Here is a 27,034-nt window from a genome sequence, read left to right as displayed (position 1 = left end):
TCATATCAATATCCTCTAACATGAGGCACTCTAGTTCACCCAGTATTTAGACTTCTAGTATTTGTGTACAAGCACTTTAAAAACTTGTTCCTTTTTATTTGTCTGCCCTTTTCTAATGTGTCAGATTCTTTATGTGAATATTTCTTTCTTGTCTGATCTGGCCCATACTTCATCCTTTTCCATCCCCTCCTCCTGACTAGCACAGAGAAGCCTCTAGATGATCCATGTGCTCCGCTGCAGCAGTTAGCTTCCCCCCCATCTCTTAGTTTAAAAATTGCTCTGCAACCTTTCTAATGTTAAGTGCCAGCAGTCAGGATCCACTTGGTTTAGGTGGAGCCCATTCTTGCTGTATAGGCTTCCCCTATCACAAAAGTTTCCCCAGTTCCTAATAAATCTAACCCCCTCCTCCCTACACCATCATCTCATCCACACATTGAAGCTCTGCCTGCCTACCTGGCCCTGTGCGTAGAACTGGAAGCATTTCTGAGAACGCTCCCGTAGAGGTCCTGGATTTCAGTCTCTCCTAGCAGCCTAAGTTTGGTCTCCAGGATGTCTCTCCTACCCCTCCCTCTGTCACTGGTTCCTACACGTACCATGACCCCCGGCTCCACCCCAGAACTACACATAAGTCTATCTAGATGCCTCGAGAGATCCGCAACCTTCGCACCAGGAAGGCAGGTCACCATTCGGTTTTCCCAGTGATCACAAACCCAGCTATCTATGTTTCCAATGATCAAATCTCCCATTACTAACACCTTCCTTTTCCTAATGACTGGAGTTCCCTCCCCTGGAGAGGTAACCTCAGTGCGAGAGGATACCCCAACATCATCTGGAAGGAGGGTCCCAACTATGGGAAGGTTTCCCTCTGCTCCCGTTGACTGCTCTCCTTCCCTGAGCCTTTCATCCTCCTTCACAGCACAAGGGCTGTCTGACTGGAGGTTGGACAAATCTACAGTGTCCCAGAAAGCCTCATCAGCATACCTCTCTGCTTCCCTTAGCTCCTCTAGTTCCGCCACCCTGGCCTCCAAAGCCCGTACTCAGTCTGAGGGCCAGGAGCTCCTTGCAACGAATGCATACATACATCACCAGCAAACAGAGCAAGTTATCATACATGCTGCACTCGGTCCCCAATCTGCTGCTGGGCTTCCTGCCTACATTCCCTCCTACAGCTACCTCGGTTAATGATACATTTGATCATAGTTTAGGTTAAAGGTTTCAAGAATGGCAAGTGTACCTCACCTGCTGCACTAAGATGCTTTTTGATTTCTAACATTATTAGTCTGATTATAAACATTATGGCAAATCTTAGTGATTTTCTAGGTCTTCACTGGTGCTAGATTGTGAAGATACTCAGAGTTCCTCAAGGAAACACAGAGCTGGAAGAGAATTTGTGCAGTCTGGCACTACACTACCACCAATAAAAGACTGCATTAGTAAAAGTCTGCTATAATGAACCATGCACTCATTACCAGGGTTTCATGTTTGTCACAGAGGTAGCGGAAGTCATGGATTCAATTTTCTCAGATTGAAAAAAGTTTCAAACAAAAACCAAAACCCACAACAGAATTTTCACAAAACATAACTTCTGTTTTCCACACAGCTCTGTAGTCATTACAGCTTTTACGCATATTGCTTATTTGCGTATCTATTTTGCGGTTGTCACAAACTTTAGCAGTAGTCTTTACTGAGGTAGTAAAATGAGCCTAATGTAGTCTCCTCCTTCCTAAAGTTGGACATACGTTTGAAATACAGTATTTTCAGATCAAGTATATGCATCTAGAAGAAGTTTTAGCAGTTATCACACCTGAAAGGCTTGCTTGCATTTGGGCCCAATCAGCCTTTCAGAAAAGGGATACAGGGCTATTTTGGTGGGCAGGAATTCTGCTTTTGGATACAAAATACCAAGCAGAGTAATTGCGAGTATTGTGAATAATAATTGTAATATCTTTCAGGTTTTTTGGTACTATATTGACTGCAGTGTTTTCTATATTTGTCATATGCATACTGTTAATAATGGCAGTTTTGAACATAGGCCACAAGGAAGCACAGAGAAATATCTCTCTACGCAAACTGATGTCTGCAACTAGCACCCAGGTGTTCTGTCAACTCAAAATGACAATATATGGAAACAAATCCATCTCCCCCCAAATTTTGTCCTCAATTTCTTGCTTTAATCTGTGTCAATAACTTCATTGTCCATCCTCTCTCATTTCTTTTTCATTAATTCAGATCATCTCTAAATCCTGCCAGTTCTTCTTTCTGAAATCCAGTCTTCTCTCTAGCTCTCCTGCTCTTAACATCACTTATTAATTTAAATTGTACACTGCTTAGACACCAGTGGTGCAATGAAAATAACATAAAAGTCTCATGTGGTGACAACACTGATATACTTCAATATATAGAGTTGTGCATACAGCACCAAAAGCAGTAAATATTTCTTCTCTGAAGTACTTAATACACAAAATCACATTTATATTTCTTATCTGGACCCATTTGTAAATTTTATAAAATACTTTTTAATACAAATCAAGTTCTCACTTTTGTGTATTTACCATTAAAACTTATGAGACAAATCCTTTACCAAAATGAAAAGATAATAGATTATATAATCTATTCATAATCTGATTAGACAGACAGACCCTGCTACATTAACTGAAAAATAGTAATGAAATAATGGATGCCAACTCTGCTAAATTTTCACTTGGTCACAGTAAAATTGGTTGGCTTGGATTTACCAGACGCACATTCATGTTCCTGCATATTCGGCAGCAAGTACAATGCTATCAACCTTTATGCAGCCAGTCATTCAGCTTTAAGGTTTTGTCCTAAATAAACCAGAAGACATAAAATTCATGTCCTAACAAATGTAGAAAGCAGTCAGCTGTGAGAGGATAAAAATTAAACTATCTATAATTTATTTTAAAAATGTATAAAAACAAGAATATAGACCTACTTCGATAAAATAATTTTATAAAAATTAATTCATGCTGAGCAGATGTCTCATTCAAAATATTAAAATCTTCATTAGTGGGAGCTTCACCAGCCAATCTGCTTGCAATTCATAAAACTACTCATGATAATTTAATCAAAAATCATTTACTTCCCAACTCCTGCATTTTTGTTCCATTTCCTTGCCATTTTAAATATATGATAGCATAGCTGAAAGCCTAACACTTTTCAGTCTATCAATTTTGGTAAGGAAATTAAATAACCATGTTCAATATATACTGTTCAAAATACAGTTCCACATTATAACTGAACTAGGCAAATAATCCAATTCTACATTAATAAGATCATATGAATACCATTCTAAAACATTTAAGCACAAATTCATGGAGAATGGATGGGAAAATATCCATTATATTAATTATAAAAACAAAGTAATTTATACATATTTAATTGCAACACTAATTCACACTTGGACTTGCAGCTAGCAAGGGATCTTAAGAGTTACAAGAAAGGTTTCTACAGGTACAAGCGAATCTCAACTTACGTGCATTTAACATGCGTGACGTTTTTTTGCGTGGTCGGCAAAAAAGAAAAATAATTTAAATATTGTACCTGAAGCGAGGGCAATTCCGCCCGCAATTACACTCAATGTAATTTTTGACTATACGCAATTTTCACTTTACGCGTTGACAGAGGAACGTAACCCCAGCATAAGATGAGACTCGCCTGTATGTTAGCAACAAGGTGGTGGTCAGGGAAAGTGTGGACCACTTATTGAATGGGGCAGGCAACATAGTGACAGAGGATGCGTAAAAAGCTAATTTTTCAATGCTTTTTTTGCCTCTGTCTTCACAAACAAGATCAGCTCCCAGACTACTGCACTGGGCAGCACAGTATGGGGAGGAGGTGGCCAGCCCTCTGTGGAGAAAGAAGTTGTTCAGGACTATTTAGAAAAGCTGGATGAGCACAAGTTCATGGGGCCGGATGCGTTGCATCCAAGGGTGCTAAAGGAGTTGGCAGATGTGATTGCAGAGCCATTGGCCATTATCTTTGAAAACTCGTGGCAATCGGGCGAGGTCCCAGATGACTGGTAAAAGGCTAATGTAGTGCCCATCTTTATAAAAAAGGAAAGAAGGATGATCCAGGGAACTACAGGCCAGTCAGCCTCACCTCAGTCCCTGGAAAAATCATGGAGCAAGTCCTCAAGGAATCAATTTTGAAGCACTTGGAGAGGAAAGTGATCAAGAACAGTCAGCTTGGATTCACCAAGGGCAAGTCATGCCTGACTAACCTAATTGCCTTCTATGAGGAGATAACTGGGTCTGTGGACGAGGGGAAAGCAGTGGACGTGTTATTCCTTGACTTTAGCAAAGCTTTTCATACAGTCTCCCAAAGTGTTCTTGCCAGGAAGTTAAAGTAGAACGGGTTGGATGAACGGACTATAAGGTGGAGAGAAAGCTGGCTAGACTGTCAGGTTCAATGGGTAGTGATCAATGGCTCCATGTCCAGTTGGCAGCCGGTATCAAGCAGAGTACCCCAAGGGTGGGTCCTGGGGCCAGTTTTGTTCAATATCTTCATTAATAATCCAGAGGATGGCGTGGACTGCAGCCTCAGCAAGTTTGCAGATGACACTAAACTTGGAGGAGTGGTAGATACGCTGGAGGGTAGGGATAGAATACAGAGGGACCTAGACAAAATAGAGGATTGGGCCAAAGAAATCTGATGAGGTTCAACAAGGACAAGTGCAGAGTCCTGGACTTAGGACGGAAGAATCCCATGCACTGTTACAGACTAGGGACTGAATGGCTATGCAGCAATTCTGCAGAAAAGGACCAAAGGGTTACAGTGGACAAGAAGCTGGATATGAGTCTACAGTGTGCCTTGTTGCCAAGAACGCTAATGGCGTTTTGGGCTGTATAAGTAGCAGCACTGCCAGTAGATCGAGGGACATGATCATTCCCCTCTATTCGGCATCGGTGAGGCCTCATCTGGAGTAGTGTGTCCAGTTTTGGGCCGCACACTACAAGAAGGATGTGGAAAAATTGGAAAGAGTCCAGTGGAGGGCAACAAAAATGATTACGGGGTTGGAGCACATGACTTATGAGGAGAGGCTGAGGGAACTGGAATTGTTTAGTCTGCAGAAGAGAAGAATGAGGGGGGATTTGATAGCTGCTTTCAACTACCTGAAAGGGGGTTACAAAGATGATAGATCTAGACTGTTCTCAGTGGTAGCAGAAGACAGAACAAGGAGTAATGGTCTCAAGTTGCAGTGGGGGAGGTTTTGGTTGGATATTAGGAAAAACTTTTTCCTCTAGGAGGGTGGTGAAGCACTGGAATGGGTTACCTAGCGAGGTGATGGAAACAGCCACCAAAACTGTAGCATTTAAAGCTTCCACAAAACTTGCCTATAGATAGTTGGTACACCTGGCACAATACCCAGTATCAAAAACAGCACTCAAAAGTCCTCACTCTGTGGGATCTCACTAAATATATAACAGGACTTGAAAACCTAATTTGCAGAAATGAGCTCTCTTACGTCGTTCAGAATTGGAGCATATAGACAGTTTAGCTTACTTAGAACGGTGTTTTTCAACCTTTGGTATGCAGACTATGTCTAAGATTTCCAAAGGGGTCTGGCAAGTGTACTGGAAATTTTTTAGTGGTCTGCAAATGAAAAAAAAAAAAAGTTGAAAACCACTGGTTTACAGGACAAAAAACTACAATAACCTACAGTGTATTTTGTTCACTATAGTTCAATAAGAACACAAAATTTGTACAACTCGTGTTACATTTTATTATGTCAAGAATCATGTTTACAAAAAAATCTCAACAGCTTCTACCATTAAGACAATACTATATTGGCTCAATCCAATTTAAATGAAAACAATATCTTGCATTAATTGAACCTAGATAAATCAATTACTAATATATTGCGAATTACCCTACTCACGTATCCAAAATCTAGAGTTGACTTATTGGTCCCTTCCATTTGAAAGTCAACTGAGAATTGCTCCTCCGTAGAACTGAACCATTATGTTTTCTAATTATTAAGGAAATTTCTCTGACAAGGAGAAGACAATCAAACTCTACTTTACATTGCATATTTGATCGAGTAATTACCAAAAGCAGCATGGCAAAAGCCACATAAAAATCAAAATCATACATGTCTGAATTTAACTAAGAACAAATCAGTGATGGGTTGCCTGCTGGAAATAACTCTCCTCTGATGAACTTAACTATTGTTAAGCACCATCTGTGCTGTTAGAGACCAACATATTCAAGACTTCCACAACACCCCAATGAGGCGAGGGAAATACTTTATAGTATGTACTGTAGGAATTGCAATTCTCTCATACCAATGGCCTAGTTATGCTCTGTTCTCATTTTGCAGAAAATACTAAAAAGACGAGATGCCCCCATATATTTATACACCACATGGTCATAGCCATGCAATAAACTGCCAAGTAATGGGTTAAATGCAACCTACTAATTGAGTACTTTACCAGCATACTGTCCACTCATGCATCAGCTGAATGACCATGTCCAGCATTCTAACCCTTGGATTGGCTTTCAGACAGACATTTTAAAGAAATAAACCATCCTCAGAAAAAAACCAAACTTCCTCCCACCAAACAGCGGTCTGACACAGTAGTTCTCAACCAAGTGTACACGTACTTCTGGGGGTATGCAGAAGCCTTCCAGTGGGGTACATCAAGTCAGCTAGATATATGCCTAGTTTTACAACAGGCTACTGTAGTGAGGCAGAGGAGCCTCCTTCCAAGCCAGAGGGGAAGGGACCACTCTCTGTGCCTGAGTGGATGGAGCCGGGTCGGGCCTGACGCTCTGCTAGAAGTGAGAAGCAGGACAGGAAGTCTAAGAGGCAGGGCCTCCAGCATAGTTGAAGAGAAGCCAGGGAAGAAGACAGAGGCCTCTTGCCTGCTGCCTATGACCAAACTGAGTAGCCCCCTACCCCCCAGAGGAGACCAAATCCGGAGATGAGCCGCTGAGTATGCCAGCGACTGAATATCCCAAGGGGATGTAGGACCTCTGGACACCAAAACACCTCACCAGATTGTGGCAGGAAATAGTCCAGGGAAATCAGACTTTAGTCCAATTTTGTAGTTAGTGCTCAGGTCAGTGTGTTTCGGTGGGATCCTTGCTGACCCAGTGGCAAAGCCCTCCACCACTATCAGGGCCCTGTGCTGGGACCTGGTAGGGTGGGCCTGGGTCTCCCTATCCGTTGCGGCAGCCGCATCCTTGGAGTGGCCACCTACTCACCTTAGGCAAAAGACTGCTTGCTGCTCTGCTCTGCCCTGCCCAGAAAGCCAGAGCCCTATAGGCTGCCTATTGTTCAGCCATGCCTGAGCTCCCTAGACTGTTTACCGCCCTGCCCTGTGACTGGGCTGACTCCACAATGACCCAGTGAGGTGGAATGGCCTCCCTCTGAGCCCAAATGGGAGTGACAACCCATTACAACTACATAAAAAGCACTTGCGAACTAAAATTTCATATAGACAATGACTCGTTTGTACCGCTCTACACACTGAAAGGCAAGTACAATATTTATATTTCAATTGATTTATTTTATACTTATATGGTAAAAATGAGAAAGTAAGAAATTTTTCAAGAGCAGCAAAGAATCCTGTGGCACCTTGTAGACTAACAGACGTTTTGGAGCATGAGCTTTCATGAGTGAATACCCACTTCGCCAGATGCATGTAGTGGAAATTTCCAGGGGCAGGTATACATATGCAGGCAAGCTAGAGATAATGAGGTAGTTCAATCAGAGAGGATGAAGCCCTGTTCTAACAGTTGAGGTGTGAAAACCAAGGGAGGAGAAACTGGTTTTGTAGTTGGCAAGCCATTCACAGTCTTTGTTTAATCCTGAGCTGATGGTGTCAAATTTGCAGATGAACTGAAGCTCAGCAGTTTCTCTTTGAAGTCTGGTCCTGAAGTTTCTTTGCTGCAGGATGGCCACCTTAAGGTCTGCTATAGTGTGGCCAGGAGGTTGAAGTGTTCTCCTACAGGTTTTGTATACTGCCATTCCTAATATCGGATTTGTGTCCATTTATCCTTTTCCGTAGCGACTGTCCAGTTTGGCCGATGTACATAGCAGAGGGGCATTGCTGGCATATGATGGCGTATATTACATTGGTGGACGTGCAGGTGAATGAACCGGTGATGGTGTGGCTAATCTGGTTAGGTCCTGTGATGGTGTCGCTGGTGTAGATATGTGGGCAGAGTTGGCATCGAGGTTTGTTGCATGGATTGGTTCCTGAGCTAGAGTTACTATGGTGTGGTGTGCAGTTACTGGTGAGAATATGTTTCAGGTTGGCAGGTTGCCTGTGGGCGAGGACTGGCCTGCCACCCAATGCCTGTGAAAGTGTGGGATCATTGTCCAGGATGGGTTGTAGATCCCTGATGATGCGTTGGAGAGGTTTTAGCTGGAGACTGTATGTGATGGCCAGTGGAGTCCTGTTGGTTGGTTTCTTGGGTTTGTCTTGCAGTAGGAGGCTTCTGGGTACATGTCTGGCTCTGTTGATCTGTTTCCTTATTTCCTCGTGTGAGTATTGTAGTTTTGAGAATGCTTGGTGGAGATTTTGTAGGTGTTGGTCTCTGAGGGGTTAGAGCAGATGCGGTTGTACCTCAGTGCTTGGCTGTAGACAATGGATCGTGTGATGTGCCCGGGATGGAGGCTGGAGGCATGAAGCTAGGCATAGCAGTCGGTAGGTTTTCGGTATAGGGTGGCGGTAATGTGACCATCACTTATTTGCACCGTGGTGTCTAGGAAGTGGACCTCCCGTGTAGATTGTTCCAAGCTGAGTCTGATGGTGGGGTGCAAGCTGTTGAAATCGTGGTGGAATTTTTCCAGAGTCTCCTTCCCATGGGTCAGCACACTATTACTGAAATTTTTCAGTAATAGTGTGCTGTGACACTTTTGTATTTTTGTGTCAGATTTTGAAAGCAAGTACTTTAAGTGAGGTGAAACTTGGGGTACAGAAGACAGACTCCTGGACTTCCTAGTCTGGAAAGGTTGACAGCCCCTGATTTGAGGTGCTGAGAGGCACTTCAGTCCTGTTAATATCTCCAGATATATCTAGAAAGAGATACTTTATATCATTGGAAAGCTATGCACATCACCCTCTCCCCTGTTTCTAGCCATAATATATTGTGAAATGTATGACTATTACAATATTATGTATGGAAAGTCTACTTTAAATAGTCTAATATTTATGTCTAATCATTTCTCCCTTTGTACAACTGGACTCATGATATTCAGGAACCTAGCTACTTGGATTGAGTGGTACAAAAATAGTACCAATACAACTTAAAACTTTCCTAAAATGTGTCTAAAAGTTTTTACAGAAGAACAAAGTAACCTATGCAGAATACATGATGGTATGATGTACGAAAGGTTTTAATAGCACGTTAGGGATGATTTGCACAAGACCATAGGAGCTGACATATTGGGTCAGACCATGCTCCGTGTTGCCCAATATCCTGTTTTCGACAGCAGCTCGTACCAGAGCTTCAGGGGTAGTGTACAGAACAGGTCAATTATGGAGTGATCCACCACTCCTGGCTTCTGACACTCAGTTTAGGGTCACCTGAGCATGGGATTGCATCCCTGATCACGTTGGCTAACAGACCCTAATGGACCTCAGCTCCATAAACTTATCTAATTCTTTTTCGAACCCAGTTATATTTTTGGCCTTCACCACATCCCCTGGAAAAGAGTTCCACAGATTGACTGTGCGCAGTGTGAAAAAATACCTCCTTATGTTTGTTTTAAACCTGCTCTTTTAGATGAAGCAACCAGAACTGGACACAGTATTGAAGGTGTGGGTGAATCACGGTTTTATATGGCAGCATTATGATATTTACTGTCTTATTATCTATCCCTTTCCTAGTAGTCCTCAACATTGTTAGCCTTTTGGACCACTTCTGCATATTGAACTGAAGTTTTCAGAGAACTATCCAAGATCTTTTTCTTGAGTGGTAACAGCCAGTTTAGAACACACCATTATGTATGCAGAGTTGAGATTTTTTCTAATACGAATTACTTCATACTTGTCAACATGAAATTTCATCTGCCCTTTTGTTGCCCAGTCATCCAGTTTTGCGAGATCCCTCTGCAACTCCTTGCATTCTGCTTTGGACTTAACTCTAACTCAAGTAATGCAGCCATCCCAAATTCATTCCAATAAAACTTTTGAGGCACACCATACAGATTAAACGTATGCATACAAATTTAATCTGTGTCGTGTGCCATAAAAGCTTTATCACACATGCATACCGCAGTCACCTTTTAAAATTCATCACTGCCCTAGATAATGGCTTAACCTTAGTACTTGCTGTACACATTAATATTTAATCACATACAGGAAAAATTAGGTAATACTGTAAACTCTGGAGGTAATCATACCTAACTAGACAGAGGTCTATAAAATGGGATTTTAATGCAAAACAAATGTGGCCATGATCTGGGCATTTTTCTTTGGGAACAGTCACAGAATACATCTGAAAGTACATTCATAAATACATAGCTATCATGTAAACACACTGATAATGTTATAATATGCTTTTTAGGTGGAATATAAATTGTTTTTCATAGATTCTGGTCTGGGACTATGCAAAATAAAACTGAATGCATGTTATAATATAAATCCTATAAAAACAGCAAACTAAAACATACAGTGTTTTCTGCTTTAAAGAGTCCTATTAATTACTGAGAAAAATATGGGTAAAAGTTTACTCAAGAACAAAACTTGAAACATTAAAATCTTTTTAATTTTATTGAACTTGACTAGTATAACAACAGAATTACAAAATGATCAGTTTTTAAAAAAAAGAAAATTAACTTCTACCTCTTTCTATAGAAATGGTAACATATTAACAATGAATGTGTTAGTGCATTTTAACGAACTATTAGTAACTTGATGTCATTACTTATCTCTTTGGAGCAGAAGACAGAGTGGAGTAAAATATTGTAATTTTGTTTCCCCGCTGTTCTTAGTCACCTCTAGGCCAGAAACACTTTGTAATGGAAAAGAAGCATGTCCCCTGCTTTATCATTTGTAATTCTGCACAGCAGGATTTGAAAGGATAACAGCTGAACTGTGTTTGAGCACATCAGTGATTCTCACTTGTTATGCTTCTAAATTATATTCTTGAAGGCCCAGAGGTGCTGCACTATTTAAACTAATAAACCTCTGCAGTAAAAATTCCAAGCACTATTAATATTCGTTAACTGTCAACCTGTGGATAAAGCCCAATGGAATAAAATTTGATATTATTGTGAGTGCCAATTTCTGTATCACTCATCTGTTAATTCTACACTTCTACTTAACTTTAAGCAGCATAGTCTAGAATGTCAATATTAACAACACACAATTAATTCCAATCAATTAGGTCATATGACTCAAAGTTCCTTCTCAAGTGCAAAAGCCAACAGGCAAAACACTATTCTTGGCATAATATACAACACTTAACTATAGATAGGCTTGGGAAGGATTGGATTTTAATCAGTAAACGTCCATTTCACAATATACACACACAAATCAATGAAAAATACTCCCATCGATAATCATCAAAATGTATGTATAGGCAAAGTAAAAAAAATGATGCTTGAGACCTTATTAAAGTTTGATTTAAGAGTATTTACCTTGTATATTTTGACATGAGATGTCATTTGAGCTCCCCACCTCAGGTGCCAAAATGTTGAGGGCCGGCCCTGGTTGGATCCACTCGACCTTTTATGCCCTTGGGTGGGAGTGCAAGGACATGTAGGGCACAGGTGTGGTACCAATGAACACTGGTGGTCAAAGGAATCCAATCGTGCATACGTGGGGTGGAATTCATACAGTCACTTACAAAAAATTGCTTTGGGGCTTCTAAAAGTTGAATATAGGGTTATTTTTTGCCTTATTTATATACTAACACAAAAACTTTCAATTATACCTCTGATCAGTTTATAGAGCGAGGGAGAGGAAAGAGACAACTGAGGGAGATGGACATCAGCTTCAGGTAAGCATATTTTATTGACAGAGCAGAGAGGTTGGTGCACATAAAACCTTCTCCAATCAGGAATGGGTGGAGATACATAACGTTGAGTGGCTTATCTTTTCGTTTCCTGCTATTGTGTCAGGTATATTGTGTATGTAGTAGGGCTGTGATTAACCATAGTTAACTCACGTGATTAACTCAAAAAAATTAATTGTGATTAATTGCAGTTTTAATCAAACTGTTAAACAATAGAATACCAACTGAAATGTATTAAGTATTTCTAAATGTTTTTCTACATTTTCAAATATTAATTTGAACTACAAGACAGTACACAAATTAGACAATGCTCACTTCATATTGTTATTTTTATTACAAGTATCTGCACTGTAAAAATGAGAGTATTTTTCAATTCACCTCCTACAAGTACTGTAGTGTAATCTCTCTATCGTGAAAGTGCAACTTACAAATGTAGATTTATTAATTTTTTTGGCTACATAACTGCACTCAAAAACAAAACAATGTACAAATGTAGAGCCTAAAAGTCTACTCAGTCCTACTTCTTGTAGAGCCATTTTCTAAAACAAACAAGTTTGTTTACATTTATGGGAGATAATGCTGCCCACTTCTTTTTTACAATGTTAACTGAAAGAGAGAACGGGCAATCGCTTGGTACTTTTGTAGCTGGCATCACCAGGTATTTATGTGCCAGATATGCTAAACATTCGTATTCCCCTTCACACTTTGGCCATCATTCCAGACGACATCCTTCCATGCTGATGATGCTTGTTAAAAAAATAATGCATTAAATTTGCGACTAAACTATTTGGGGAAGAATTGTATGTTTCCTACTGTTTTATCTGCATTCTGCCATATATTTCATGTTACAACAGTCTCAGATGTCTTAGTACAGAACCCAAACCACCAAAAAAGGAAATGAACCTTCTGCTGGTGGCATCTGACTGACTCAGATGATGAAAATGAACATGTATTGGTCTGCACTGCTTTGGACAGTTATTGAGCAGAACCCATCATCAGCGGATGCATGTCCTCTGGAATGGTGGTTGAAGCATGAAGGGACATATGCATCTTTAGTGCATTTGGCACAAATATCTCACGACACTGGCTACAACAGTGCCATGTGAATGCCTGTTCTCTCTTTCAGGTCATATTGTGAACAAGCAGCATGCAGCATTATCTCCTGCAAATGTAAACAAACTTGTTTGTCTGAGCGACTGGCTGAACAAGTAGTAGGACTGAGAAGACTTGTAGGCTCTGAAGTCTTACATTGTTTTATTTTTGACTGCAGTTTCATTTTGCACATAATTCTACATTTGTAAGTTCCAACTTTCAGGATAGAGATTGCACTACAGTACTTGTATTAGGTAAATTAAAAAGTACTATTTCTTTTGTTTTTATAGTGCAAATATTTGTAATAAAAATAAATATACCATACACATTATATTTTGCATTCTAAGTGAATTCAATATATTTGAAAATGTAGAAAACATCCAAAACTATTTAAATTGTATCCTATTATTGTTTAACTGCGCGATTAATCATGATTAATTTTTTTAAGTACTTGACAACCCTAGTATGTAGCAACACTCACTAATTCACAACAAAGTGAGATATATCTTACCAGATGACACCCACTGAAACGGAAAAGAAATTTGAAAATGACTGGGACAGGATTCCCAGGTGCAATCTGAATTGTAGAACCACTGAGCCTTCTGTCCCACCAACCTCGGGATATTCCTCTCACATTGTGATGCTGTGACAAGATACCAACCTCTAGTAAGTACTGCACTTACACAGACATCCACAGGCAGGGACACACCCAACCGAGTTACATGAATGCTCTCAAAGCCACTTACGAACCAACAATAGCTCAAGCCAATTCTTCCCTAGTTCCCCAGCACTGCACCCCTGGAATATACCCACCTTGCCCTGGTCAGAAGCCATAATTATTACATAGTCTGCTCCTCCCTCAATGTGGCGAGGACACACACTAGCTTTTATAACCTGAGCTTAGATTTCCCAAGCATTTCAACCAAAACACATTGTTTTAGGTAAAATATAAAACAGACTTATTAACTGCAGAAAGATAGATTTTAAGTGCTTATAAGTAGTAAACGTAGAGATCAAAGTTGTTTACCTAAGAAATAAAACAAATTTGCAGTCTAAGTTCTATAAACTAAATAGGATTTGAATTAAGCAGTCTCACCCTGATAGATGGTACAAACAAGTCATAGAACTTCAATACACAGACTGCAACTCTCTTCCAGCCTGGGTCCACCCTCCCCAGTTCAAAGTCTTTGTCCCCCAGATGCGTTCCCAGATGTTAAGTTGTGGAGGAGTGAGCCCAAGTGATGATACCATTTCCCCTCTTTATAGTTTCTTCCTGCTTCCTGGAAAGATCTGTGCTTCTGATGTGGGGGTCACCCAACTGGTCAAGAATTCTTCATGGTCTACGTGCTCTCTCCGAGAAGTCTTCAGAGATGGCTGTTGGGAAAGTGGATTCCCTTTAATGGGCCATCAGCATGTCCAGCTACTCCACTGTTGTACCTGAAAGGCTGGTTGTGAGCATTCCCAACCTCACAACATATTTCAGCAACTCATACACAGCAAAACTTCACATACAATGATAGCATATATAATCCAACAGATTGAGACTTTCAGAATACCACCTCCCAACGCATACTTTGTACAAAACATATCAATTATATATGAGTGGTGAATAGGGAAGATCCGGGGCGGTGCACTGAGGTACAGAGCACCACTATGACAAACATATATTTTAAAATATATACAACTTACCCTGCTGAGCTCACTACCACAGAATTTAATACCAATAACTCTGTAGGTTTCAAAATAGGATTTAACATTTATATTAATCTTATTCTGAGCTGCATTAGCAAAGAACAAATAATAAAATAATCAAATCCCATGATTCAGGACATAACCAAATCACTAATTGTCTAGAGTTAGGAAGAAAATTTTCCCACAGGCATACTGTTGCATGCAAGTCCATTGAAAAAATTGCACCCCTTACACAGAAGCATGAGATTCAGGAGAATATTAGTCTGATCCACTATGGCTGTTTCTACATTCTTATTTGACTAAAAGAAAAAACTGACACTGTGGAGAACACATTTCCTTCACATTCTCTTTCCTCATTTTCTCAGTTTCAAATCTTAAAGATGAAAAAATGCTAGTGGATAAATCTCACTTTAAAAACCAATTTTATATAGATCAGGCCTGCTTTCTTCACATTTCTGCTTCATTCCATGCCCTACTCTGACTCTCCAAGAAAACTTACATACTACTACTATTATAATGTTATAAAAACGTTATATCAAAGCAAAATTTACCAAGAAAGTATTTTCAACCTACTTAAAGTAATTTCCAGTTTACTCACTAGAGCCTGTAATGCTTCCATGCTTACTGAACGAAGTCTTAGTTTTGCACTCATTACGTAGGAACTATAAGCTTTGTGCCTAAAGTAATTGGATTCCTTCTCTTTTTATTGCCTTGCTTGCAATAAAGCTCTAAATGATTGCAAAAACATTTGAGAATTCCCATAAGGAGAGAAAGTAATGTTAGCAATTTACTATAAGCTTGCAATAGCCCTGCAGATATGATTTTTCCTGGCAGCTCTCTATCCTTATGATACCAGTTACTTTAAGCATGTATTAGAAACCACTACAACTGCCGCTGGTTCCTAAGTTTTCAGATTTTTTAGAAAATGACATTTTATAGCCCTTACATCCGATATCAAAATACACAAGCCAAATCTTATTTCCTTGCATATTACTACTTTGTCTTAAACATTGTTTGAGAATTGAAATTAAGAACAAATTTGCTGCTCAGCTTCACTACATAGTTAACATTAAAAAAACCCAAAAGCTCTTTTAAAAAAATTGTCTTCTACATATTTTGTTTAAAACATATAGTGAATTAAATTGCTTCCAATTCACTATACTCATCTTTTTCTATACTTCAGTACCAGACTGATGATCTACATTTTTTTGGGGACTACGCAGTGAAAAATGCAGATCCAACGGCAGAGATCAGCGTGGTACATGATGGTCATGAAAAATGTGCCTTTCAGCAATTTCTTTTATAGACTTCCATCTTTTGAAAATTGAACCTGAGCAATTAAACAAACAGTAGCTTGTATTTCTATTCAAGAATACAAGAGTAATACACAGAAGCCTGTCAAAAAAATGGTGCAACTACCAACTGGAGTGGCACATCCAGCAAACTGGCTACTCTGAGGCAAAAATTTTTATAAACCTCAGAATCTGAAAGAGTAATACATCTAGCCAATATTGATTATTTTTCTGAACCACTGTCAGACTTATTGATTAGCTGATGTAGATATGGTAGTTTATTGTATTTACAGAATGGAAGTCTAGGTAATTGAATTGCTTGTTTAAGCTCCATTGTGTATTCATACAGGGCAGTCACCTAAATGCATAACTATTGCAGCAAAGCAAATAAACTAATTTTGTATTATTTTGAATGGGTAATCTAATGTATGCTTTTTTTAAAAAAATTTTACACTTGAATAAATTAGGTGAAATGAATAGATATTTGCTTTTCAGGCAAACAATACTCTTAATGCATCTCATATTGTTATTTTTTAACAATTTGATTATTTTTTATGAAACTATAATTTCTCCAAGGATTTAAAATTCAAATACATTTTAACTCAAGTTCATTAAGATGTAACAGTTACACCTCTAATGCATGTTTCCCATTACTTTGCTTTGACTGGAATCTAGACTAATTGATTAATCACTTATACACAGTGGTGTAGGTGCGTCCCTTGCTGCTGCAGTGGAGAATGCTCAGTAGCCAAATGAAGACCTTTATTTTGAGCTGGATGACAGACAGTATTGAAAGTCTGAGAGAATGACCTTCTAATTGGCTACTGGCACAATATCATACAAACACAGTCTACGTAAGGAGACTGTCAGCCATACAGGAATACTTTTAAAAATATTTGTGGGGGGTTAACTTTTCAAATAAAGAATCAAGAGCAGAGATAGAAAATCAGGTTTTGGAGGATTTAAACAGACCTCTTAAGTTGAGGCTTTTTAAAATATCTCAAACAAACTTTCCAATCTTGGTTCACAAAACCTCTCCTCATTCAAATTTCTCGTAAAAAACCTCACTTCTTCCACAATGCCCACAAGTTGCAATAAAACAAATATTTTCTCCTTTGGATTTCCTGTATTCCCCATGTCTCTTTCAGGTTGTAAACTCTCCAGGGTAGGGATTTTCTATCTTTATATCTGGTTTAGAGAAAAGCACATTATTGATAAACAAATTTTGTAAACATGCTCACTTTATATGGATTGAGCAACTTTCCCTTTTAAAATTTAACTCACATTAGCTGCCACTTTCAGTATTCAGAATCACTCCATGCAATTTCTCACCACAACTATCACATATGCCATTAATGCTATCCATTCAAAATAGTTTTCTGCTTCTCCCACGACGTTCAGAGTTTTTATAAATCTATATTAAATTATGACCTTTCAAACTAACACAGAATAAATAAGACTATAGAAATAACTATTTCAAAATGCATCATCTAAAGACTAGTTGTGAACTGTAATTTTGCATGTCTACCTAATTTTGAGATCCACTAACCACTAATATTTAGGAGATATGTATGCAGGATATGGCAAGGAGCCTGCCTTAGCCCCGCTGCATGCTGCTGCCACTAAGGAGCCTCCTGCCCCCTGCATCCCCATCCCCTGCCCTGAGCCCCCGCTACATCGATCCTGGACCCAACCCCGTCCTGAGCCCCCTGCCGCAACTCACACTCTTCCTGCACCCCAACCCCTTGCCACACCCCTCCTGAAACCCAACCCCCTGCCCTAAGCCCCATGCCACACCCTGCACCCCTCCTGCACCCAACCCCTGCCCTGAGCCTCCAACCTCCTACTGCCCTGAGCCCCCTCCCGCACTCTGCACCCCAACCCCCTGAGCCCCAACCCCCTGCCCTGAGCCTCCTTGTATAATCCATACCTCTTGCGTCTCAATCCATTACTCTGAGCCCCTTCCTGCACATTGCACCCCCCTTCCACACCCCAACCCCCTGCCTCAGCCTACATTCATGACCCTGCATGCAATTTCTTCACCCGGATGTGGCCCTTGGGCCAAAAAGTTTGCCCACTCCCACCTTAGGTGATTAGGTCAAATATCCTCCCTTTCAAGCTTTCTTTAAATTTCTCCCTTCTGTCTGAAGTTGTATGCTATTACTGATACGATTTTCCTCACTTATTTCATTTATATCCCTCTTGCACATCTGTTAAACATGACTGTTAGATTTAAGTATTTTTTTCTAGCATTCATATTGGAGATTTTCAGGTGCTCATGTAGTCTGAGTGAAATAATATATGTATAAACAGCCTCCAACAATTTAAATCTGCCTTTCTTCTCATCCTTTTTTTTAAGCAAATATTCTCTAGGTAAATCATGGACAACTTGAGAAATATGATCTTGCTCCCCTCCTCTTCAAACTGTTGCCAATATATTATATATCAATAGTATATATGAGATTAGGGTGGAGATTTTTTATATACATCTCTACCCCGATATAACACGGTCCTTGGGAGCCAAAAATCTTACCATGTTATAGGTAAAACCACTTTATATCGAACTTGCTTTGGCCTCGAGCATTTCCATTATTAATAGTCAGCAAACATGCTTGCCCCTACCTCGCATCTGACCCCCACCTACTTCCCGTCCTGACCCCTCAGAATCCTTGACTCATCCAACCCCCCCTCTCCTTGTCCCCTGAATACCCCCTCCAGAGACCCCCCCACCTGTAGCCACCCCCCCAAACCTCACCTCCTATCTAAGCCCCTCTGCTCCTTGTCCCATGACCACCCCCTCCAGAGACCCCCCCCCCTTCCATCCCTAATCACCCTCAGGATTCCCACACCCTATACTACGCCCCTGTTCTCCGTCCCCTGACCGCCCCGCCCCCAGAACTTCCGAACCATCCAACGCCTCTCCTGCTCCCTGTCCCCTGACTGCCCTCGAGACCCTCTGCCCCTTATCCAATCCTTCGGCCCCGGGCCAGCAGCCTTAACACGTCGCTTAGAGCGGCATGTTGGAGCCAGACACACTGACACGCTGGAGTGCACAGGCCCGGCCCCCTGAGCGCCGCTTTACTGCATTATATCCAAATTTGTGTTAGATTGGGTTGTGTTATCTTGGGGTAGAGGTCTATTTATTTTAGAAGACATGTTTACTGCATTTCTCAGCTCTGAGAAACATTTCTACAGTTTGCTGAAGCCTGTATGAACATACACAAATGGTCAGTTCTAGTCAATGGCGATTTTCAGTATTACTGCTACATGGAAGTGAGATACTATTAAGATTTTTTCATTCAATTTCTGTAATGTCAATTATTGTGTCAAAAGACATTTTTATTAGTTTATCATTTAGAAATCAGGCATTTTGCATAGTATTAGCAGTAAAGATAGAGCTTTATCTAGATTGCCTGGATAACTCTGAATATACGCTTGAGCTTAGCTCACAGCGAGCGGAGAAGCTCCTCCATCCAAAAATATTTTTAAAAAGTAAAAATAAATAGAAATCTGTAGCAAATGAGCCAGTTAAACAACCAAAACCTGTAAGGGAGTTTTACCCTGAAAAGGGAGGATGAACCACACAATCCATGAAGTCCACTAGCATCTTTGCTGCTGGTATTTCTACATGGAAGATGCTCATGCTGCAGTGATAAGCAAAAGTATAAAGCCTTAAGATAGAAGACTGATGTCAAGTCTGGGAGTTACAGAATCCTGGATGACCATCATGAGGTCTGCATTAGCGAGGAAGAGTCAGAAGAGTCTGAAAAGGTATTACCACACCAAGTTAATGAGATCAGCACCTCCAGCAATTACACAGCATCTTGAAGGAAAAACAGTGTAAATCTGTTAGGTAAAATTCTTATAAACAGAAAGCCTGAAGTCCTGCAGGTCCTCAAATATTCTGTGTGTCCTTTTACTGAAAAACATTTTTACTGCCTTTACAAACAGAACAAAAATCCTGGCTATCAATTTTTAAAAAATCCTTTAATCCTTAGTAGGGGCAACAGTGAATATTTTGAAGGTGCATATGAAAGAAGAGTTATTAGATACAAATGCCACCATTCTTTTAACTCACAATTTAGTAAGTGTTAGTGCATTAAAACAATCAAATGTGACAAAGATCAAATAAGCAGCAAATATTTTAGGTTGACAAAATCATTTCTACCCCGCAGAAATAATGCAGGCATAATTGCTCATAAAAAAATGCCATTTGATAATGCTACAATTTAAATGCCAATACTAAAAACAAGATAAAGAGTTTCACAGATTTGTAAGATCAGCCATAAAAGTTAGTAAAGGTCTAATTTTGACAAACCAAATTTCAGCCTAAGAAAAAGCTATATACAGTCTCTAATAAGTTTTAAACAATTATTCTTGCCCAAAGAGAGTGACAAAGACTATGTATGGAAATATGAGGACCTATGTCCCCAGGTTGAAATTTGGAATGCAAGAATTTTATCACAAAATTAAACTACTTCACAGTTGGCTGTCATATACAACTAGGTATACCGTTTTGACTTTGATATAACTCCACCACCACCACACAAACAAACAAAAAAACCCACACCACCCACACAGAACCCGGTTTAAATTAAAAAAAAAAAAAGAAAGAAAGAAATCATACTTTAAAACTTCTCTCCTATTCTAGTACACTTCAAATGTGTGTCTGCAAATTCCCAGAGTATAATTTAAAAGCTTCATTTTGACAGCCCTCTTACAACCATTCTAAAAGACTTGCCCCAGTGTATGTGTGTGTGTATTCATTTTTTTTAAATGTTCTCTCCAAAACAAGCCTTTTAAATTTCCCAATGAATTTTTTTTTGTTTACCTAAAATGACACTGATTTTGCATCTGAGATAATTTTTTCATACACTAAGGGCAATAATTAGTGCGTACCAGAAAAGCCTTAATGCTATCATCAGTAGAGGTAGGAGAGGTTGTTTTGTTTAAATTAAAAATACAGCAAAAAGTTGCCATATTTTGCACCAGACACACTTAATTCTAAGCTATAGATCATTGCTAAGAGAAACAATACTATAGTTCTAACAAAACACTTACATGAAGCCATAAGACATGTTAAAGCAGAGATGTATTACAGAAAGATCAAATGCCAAACCCAACAAGATTTTGGGAAATAAATGTGTACTTCTGAAATACAGTGAAGCCTGGCAAAAATTCCTAATGAAGATCATGTGCTGGATATATATACATTTTTTTTAAAAGCCACCACAGACTAATATACATTCCAAGCAACAATAGCCCAATGACAGTTATTTTTATAACTAGTCCAAATATGTTGGTGTCAATTTACATTGCCTCTTACTATAACACTCTAGTATTATATTGAAGAAATCTTTTTGACAAGTGGTTGATTTTTTTATATCACATTCTTTAAAAAATATTTATCTTCAAAGACACGAGTTTAAAGTTTAAGCAATTTAGTGGTTAGTTAATCTAGAAAAAGTATTTGGGACAGGGACCTTTGGTGTTGTGTCAACAAATATTGTAAATAGTACATATTAAACATTTTATTTTACAAAAATGTATAACATTTAACTTCTCAAAAATATTTTAAAACAATTCTCTCTTCACCCAAACATCTCTAAAACTCACTGATATTTTGCCTAGCTTTCCAGCACTGAGGAACTACCACTGCTCTGTTGCAATAGCTCTGGCCCGCTATCTTTTACTACTTTTACATGCTGTCTATTACAGCAATAATATATATTTAACAAATTCAAAGACCAATGAAATATCTTTTCTTGACTACCACAGAAGTGAATGTAACCCTGTGTCTAACCAGACTTTCTATGTAGCCCTCTGGCTCAAACACAATTTGCTTGCTTTATGAATAAAGAGAAAGTTCAGGACCTCCTGTCCGTATGGCATAATCCCAATATTGATTTTATCTAAAAAGATAAAGAACCCCTTAATGCAGACAAAAAGATTGGAGGTACTTACTAGACATATGTAAGATGCTAACAGTCATTTTTACACTATGATGGATGGAATATCAATATTAGCATATCCTCTGTAGAGTTAATTGGGATACTTTGGAAGAGCTATAGACTGCTTTCCCACTCTCTCAACAAAACTCCCTTATAAAAATTTTTTTTCCACACTGGGAATTTGGATTCCACTAATTAGGTGCCTGGATCCTGGAGAAGATGCACATGTAAAGTGCGGTGCTGGCCTTGGGGGGAATAAGGGTAGGCGAGAAGGGGGCAGTGGGGTGAGATGGGGGGAATAGGATGTAGGTGTGGGGGCAGTGGGGTGAAAAGAAGGGCTAGGGGGAATTTGGGACATGCAGCGTTGCAGCAGCCAGAGAAAGAGGCAACTTTCTCCAGCTCCAGAGCTGCAGCTGCTGGGGAGAGAACCTCCTCCTTCCCAGCCCCAGCTTGTGGGCTGCCACAGCAGGTGAGAGAAGGATATGCCCCCCCCCCACCCCCTCTGCCTTCCCAGCCCAGCTCAGTGGCTGCCACAGCAGGGGAGAGACTACTGATATTAAAATGTGAGTTATGTGCTTTTATTTGTAGAACATAAACACATGAATTATTTAGGATTTTTTAAATATAGCACTTCTATCCAAACAGCTTTACAATAGTTAGCTAAGGGTACAAACAACATTTGGAAAGATCATTAAGTGGTCCACCAAGATCCTCAGCAATTTTCAAGTGGTCTGCAGGAAAAAAAGTTCGAAAACCACTGTTCTAGAGAGTTTTTCCTATTAAAACGGTTCTTGCACAATTATAATGACCCTTTCTTGACAACTTTCATGATATCGAGCATGTCGCTTTGCAAACATCTGCTCCCAAACCTAATTTTCTGCTAATATGAAGGAACACATTTCCTTCTCCATATCTTATCTGCAGTACAAACTTAATTGTCTTCATCTTGGGAACCATATGGCTCTACCTCTGGCTGTTTGCCACCCATCAATATTCCCCACAACACTTCGACCTCATAATGTCAACTTCTTCTGTGTGACATGACGCTCCATATTATTTAATGGAAATATGCTTATATGAATATGGCATAACAAAGATATATTATGCAAGATGGGTCATGCAAGATATCATTGGAAAGGTTATGATTTACTGAATGTGATTATCTAATTAGTATGCATGTATCATTTCTGTATCTGGACTTAGGAACACTGACTATAACCATTACAACTGGTTATACTTGGAGACACCCACCAGACAATAAGCAATCAGCCTTAATAGGCCATTAGGAAAAAGACAATGAGTCTTTGAAGATGTGGATCCCCCATTTTCTGAGAGCTCCTTCCTGTGGACATTGCAAGTAAACCTGGTTTCATGGCTGCATTGACACTGTGGTGCCAGGTGACCATCTCACATGTTACTGGACTATGTCTGCATCCTTCCTAAGTCAACATTTAGGGTGAGAAACTACATTTTGTAACCTATTTCTTTAGTGAATCAAGCTTAGTTTGCATGCTTTGTTTTATTTGCTCAGTAGTGTTTCATTCTGTTTGCTATCCCTTATAATCACTTAAAATTTATCTTTTATAGTGAATAAACTTATTTCTTGTTTATAACATAACCCAGTTTGTGCAATTTACAAGGGGGGAGGAGAAGTTGTGCATCTCTCTCTCCACATTGAGGGAGGGGGCAAATTTATGAGCTTACATTGTATAGATTTCTCTACAGTGCAAAACAATATTATTTTGGATGTACTTTCGAGAGGGTAGCTGCACTTGAGTGCTGGGCAATTTCCTACCTGAATCTTCCCATAGAGAGCTGTTTGCAGCCTCTGTGTGATTCTACAATTGGTGTATCCCTACCTGCGTGTGTGTGCTGCCAGTGGCCAGAGAGCCTAATTCAGCAAAACAGGGAGAGGGAATACAGGTTGGTGCAGCAGAAGGGGCTCAGTGAAACCCCAGTATATCAGGTGGCACCCTGGACAGGGGGTCCAACCAGTCACATCCTGCACAGATGAAACTACTCCTCTATGGTTTTACTGTTCCTCTATCTCTGAAGCTATGTATTTATCTATGTACACCTCACTAAGAGTAGGAGCCCAATAATTGAGAGCAGAATTGCAGGTAAGAATTATCCCTTTTCTAAAGACAATTCTGTTGGATTCCTACTTCCTCACTTTCTCTATTCAGTTATTTTCACATCTCATATCTTCCTGTTTTCTTCACTCTAAGTTTCACTCAGCTCATGTGTTCCACCAGACTGTTCCATTCAGTTGTACTCTCCCTGACCACTTCCATTTTACATAAGCAGCTAGTGCCACCCTACACTTCTTCCTGTCATGTAAGTTCTTCTTTCCTAGCAGCCCTTATGGGCAATCATAAAAAGAAAGGAGGAGACCATCCAGCACAAGAGCAGCCCCTCAAGACTGAGAAAAGAAACTGCATGGACACTCTGCTGCCTGTATCCAACAATACAAGATGTAGGCCATTCTAGTGTCGATATATGCAAGACAGAAGGCACAAGTATGAATATCCTGAGAGATGAGACATTTGGTAGCTTTATACAGTCCTTCAACATCCACAGCTTCCAGTCTAGTCACGTCTATATCTTCACTCACTATTTCACTTCCTGCTCACATCCCCTCACTTTAAGCCTGTTAAAAAAATGTACATCAGATTTATACTTTCAAAACTATAGCATGGCTTTCCTATCTATTTATATAGTTTATTTTTATTCTTTACCCATTTCTCCCTTTTACCATTTCTTAATTTGTTTACCTAGTATAATGCATGTAGTATTCTTTAATTATTCTATTTTCCTTCTCCTTTACCTATTTCTATCAAGGATAGTAGTATAATAGGCAGACACAGCTGATTAATATGAGACAAGTCAAACAGACCTACTTGAGCAATTATTTGTTCTGTGATACCCACCAAGAGAATTCATGATTTCTGCATAAGTCCTGGATAAATCAAGTCTTCATAAGTAATGAAAAAATTATGCAGACAGAATACAGCAAGAAACTAAATGCTAGAAAATCCTAATTAAGTGTGCGGGTAAAATAGCTGTTATCCAAATAAGGTTTGCTGCAAAATTATGAATTTTAAATTTACTTCTTGTTTCTCAATCTATCACAAATGTAATTCCTTCCTGGGCAAAGAAAATTGTCTTCTAGCCTTTGCCTTGGCAGATACTTTTTTGTGTGTGCGTGTGTGCATTTGAAAGGAAGTTTATTTTTGAGGAGACAAGGTCAAATAAATGTGTCTTGCACTTCGCGTGGAAAGGGGTGAGATTTGTGATGGTCCATAGTTCTTGGCCACAGCTAGCACAGAATCAGTATTTCAGCAGAGACTGTCTTTCATAGCTAGCAACAGATCGCATTATCCAAAAGGGCTTTGAGAGTGCACGACTGTATCGTTCACCATAGGACACATGGCTTCCTTAGTCTATATTGCTATCTAGCAAGGAAAACACAGGGAGATATTTGAGAGGGGCTTCCAAGCAGGACTGGCTCCAGGCACCAGCTCAGCAAGCAGGTTCTTTGGGCGGCACATCAGGCTCTTCGGCAGCAAGTCCCTAAGTCCCTCAATCCCTCTCTGAGGTAAGGACCTGCCGTCGAAGAAGAAAGCAGTGCAGTGGAGTTGCTGATCACAATCACGGCTCCCCCACCACAACTTTGGGCAGCAAAAACCCTGGAGCTGGCCCTGCTTCCAAGAGGACTAGACCTGTCTAGTCAAAGGCTGTTTATCAGAAGCAAGCTTCCCCCTCTTCTCTCTGGCCTACCTCTCACTGCCCACTAGTTCTGACTGCCTACAAAAACTACATTTTCTCATTCTTCGTGCCTGCAGCTGGGCTCTATTCCCTCAGGTGCTGAAGGGTAGACAGAGGGCACTAACTAGCAAATACACCAGTTTTTGACTCTAACAGCCCTCCCCCAAAAAAGTCTCACGATTAACCTGTAAAATATCACAAAATTAGCTTATTTGATTCAGTGGGAAAACCTACTTAAAAACATATTACTTGGGCAACTTGCAACACAAATATTCCATGTTTTGAACCTTAAGAAATATGGTACAAAGAATTGAAGGGATTACATAGACACACTGATAGAGTGAGACTTCAAAAACTACAAAGACTCAGAAACTACAGCCTTCTTCATACTGGCATGGAGTATAGTCTCCAAAGCCACTTCACCTATCCACTTGCAGGCTTACTGTGGAATTTTGCTAAATAGGACAAGAAAAGGAAAATCTGCATAGCAAGTTTTAACAGACCCACTCAAAAACACTCTCTCATAGCTGGTACTTGCACATTCAATGCAGGTTTTAGGTTTGCAACCCATAGATTAGAGGATTTCCATTTCTAAATAAATATTAGGACAAAATACAGATCACCTGGGAGATAAGCTTATCCCTTCTGTGGTCTTATAACTATCTAGGTATTTCTACAGTCTCCTGATCAGGGTATCTACTGTAGCAAGTTATAAATTAAATTTAAGAATGCATGACAAAAATAAATGGTGTCTCTGTCATGAGTAAAGTATCAGAGGGGCAGCCGTGTTAGTCTGCATTTGTAAAAGCAGCAGAGTCCTGTGGCACCTTATAGACTAACAGACGTTTTGGAGCATGAGCTTTCGTGGATGAATACCCACTTCATCGGATGCATGTAGTGGAAATGTCCAGGGGCAGGTTTATATGCAAGCAAGAAGCAGGCTAGAGATAACGAGGTTAGTTTAAATCAGGGAGGATGAGGCCCTCTTCTAGCAGCTGAGATGTGAAAACCAAGGGAGAAGAAACTGGTTTTGTAGCTGGCAAGCCATTCACAGTCTTTGTTTAATCCTGAGCTGATGGTGTCAAATTTGCAGATGAACTGAAGCTCAGCAGTTTCTCTTTGAAGTCTGGTCCTGAAGTTTTTTTGCTGCAGGATGGTCACCTTAAGATCTGCTATTGTGAGGCCAGGGAGGCTGAAGTGTTCTCCTACAGATTTTGTATATTGCCATTCCTAATATCTGATTTGTGT

The 27,034-nt window shown here is 39.8% G+C and overlaps 1 protein-coding gene across 2 annotated transcripts in view; it reads right to left on the bottom strand.

Moving 5' to 3' along the window:
• Positions 1–27,034, bottom strand: part of SMAP1 (small ArfGAP 1) — a 221,060-nt gene that overhangs the window by 61,126 nt on the left and 132,900 nt on the right. The window lies entirely within an intron of this gene.

The sequence above is a fragment of the Gopherus evgoodei genome, chromosome 3 (genome assembly GCF_007399415.2).
Source record: "Gopherus evgoodei ecotype Sinaloan lineage chromosome 3, rGopEvg1_v1.p, whole genome shotgun sequence".
In the NCBI taxonomy this organism is placed as follows: Eukaryota; Metazoa; Chordata; order Testudines; family Testudinidae; genus Gopherus; species Gopherus evgoodei.
Note: the sequence above shows the minus strand (reverse complement) of the source record. Positions and strands in the feature narration are given on the sequence as shown.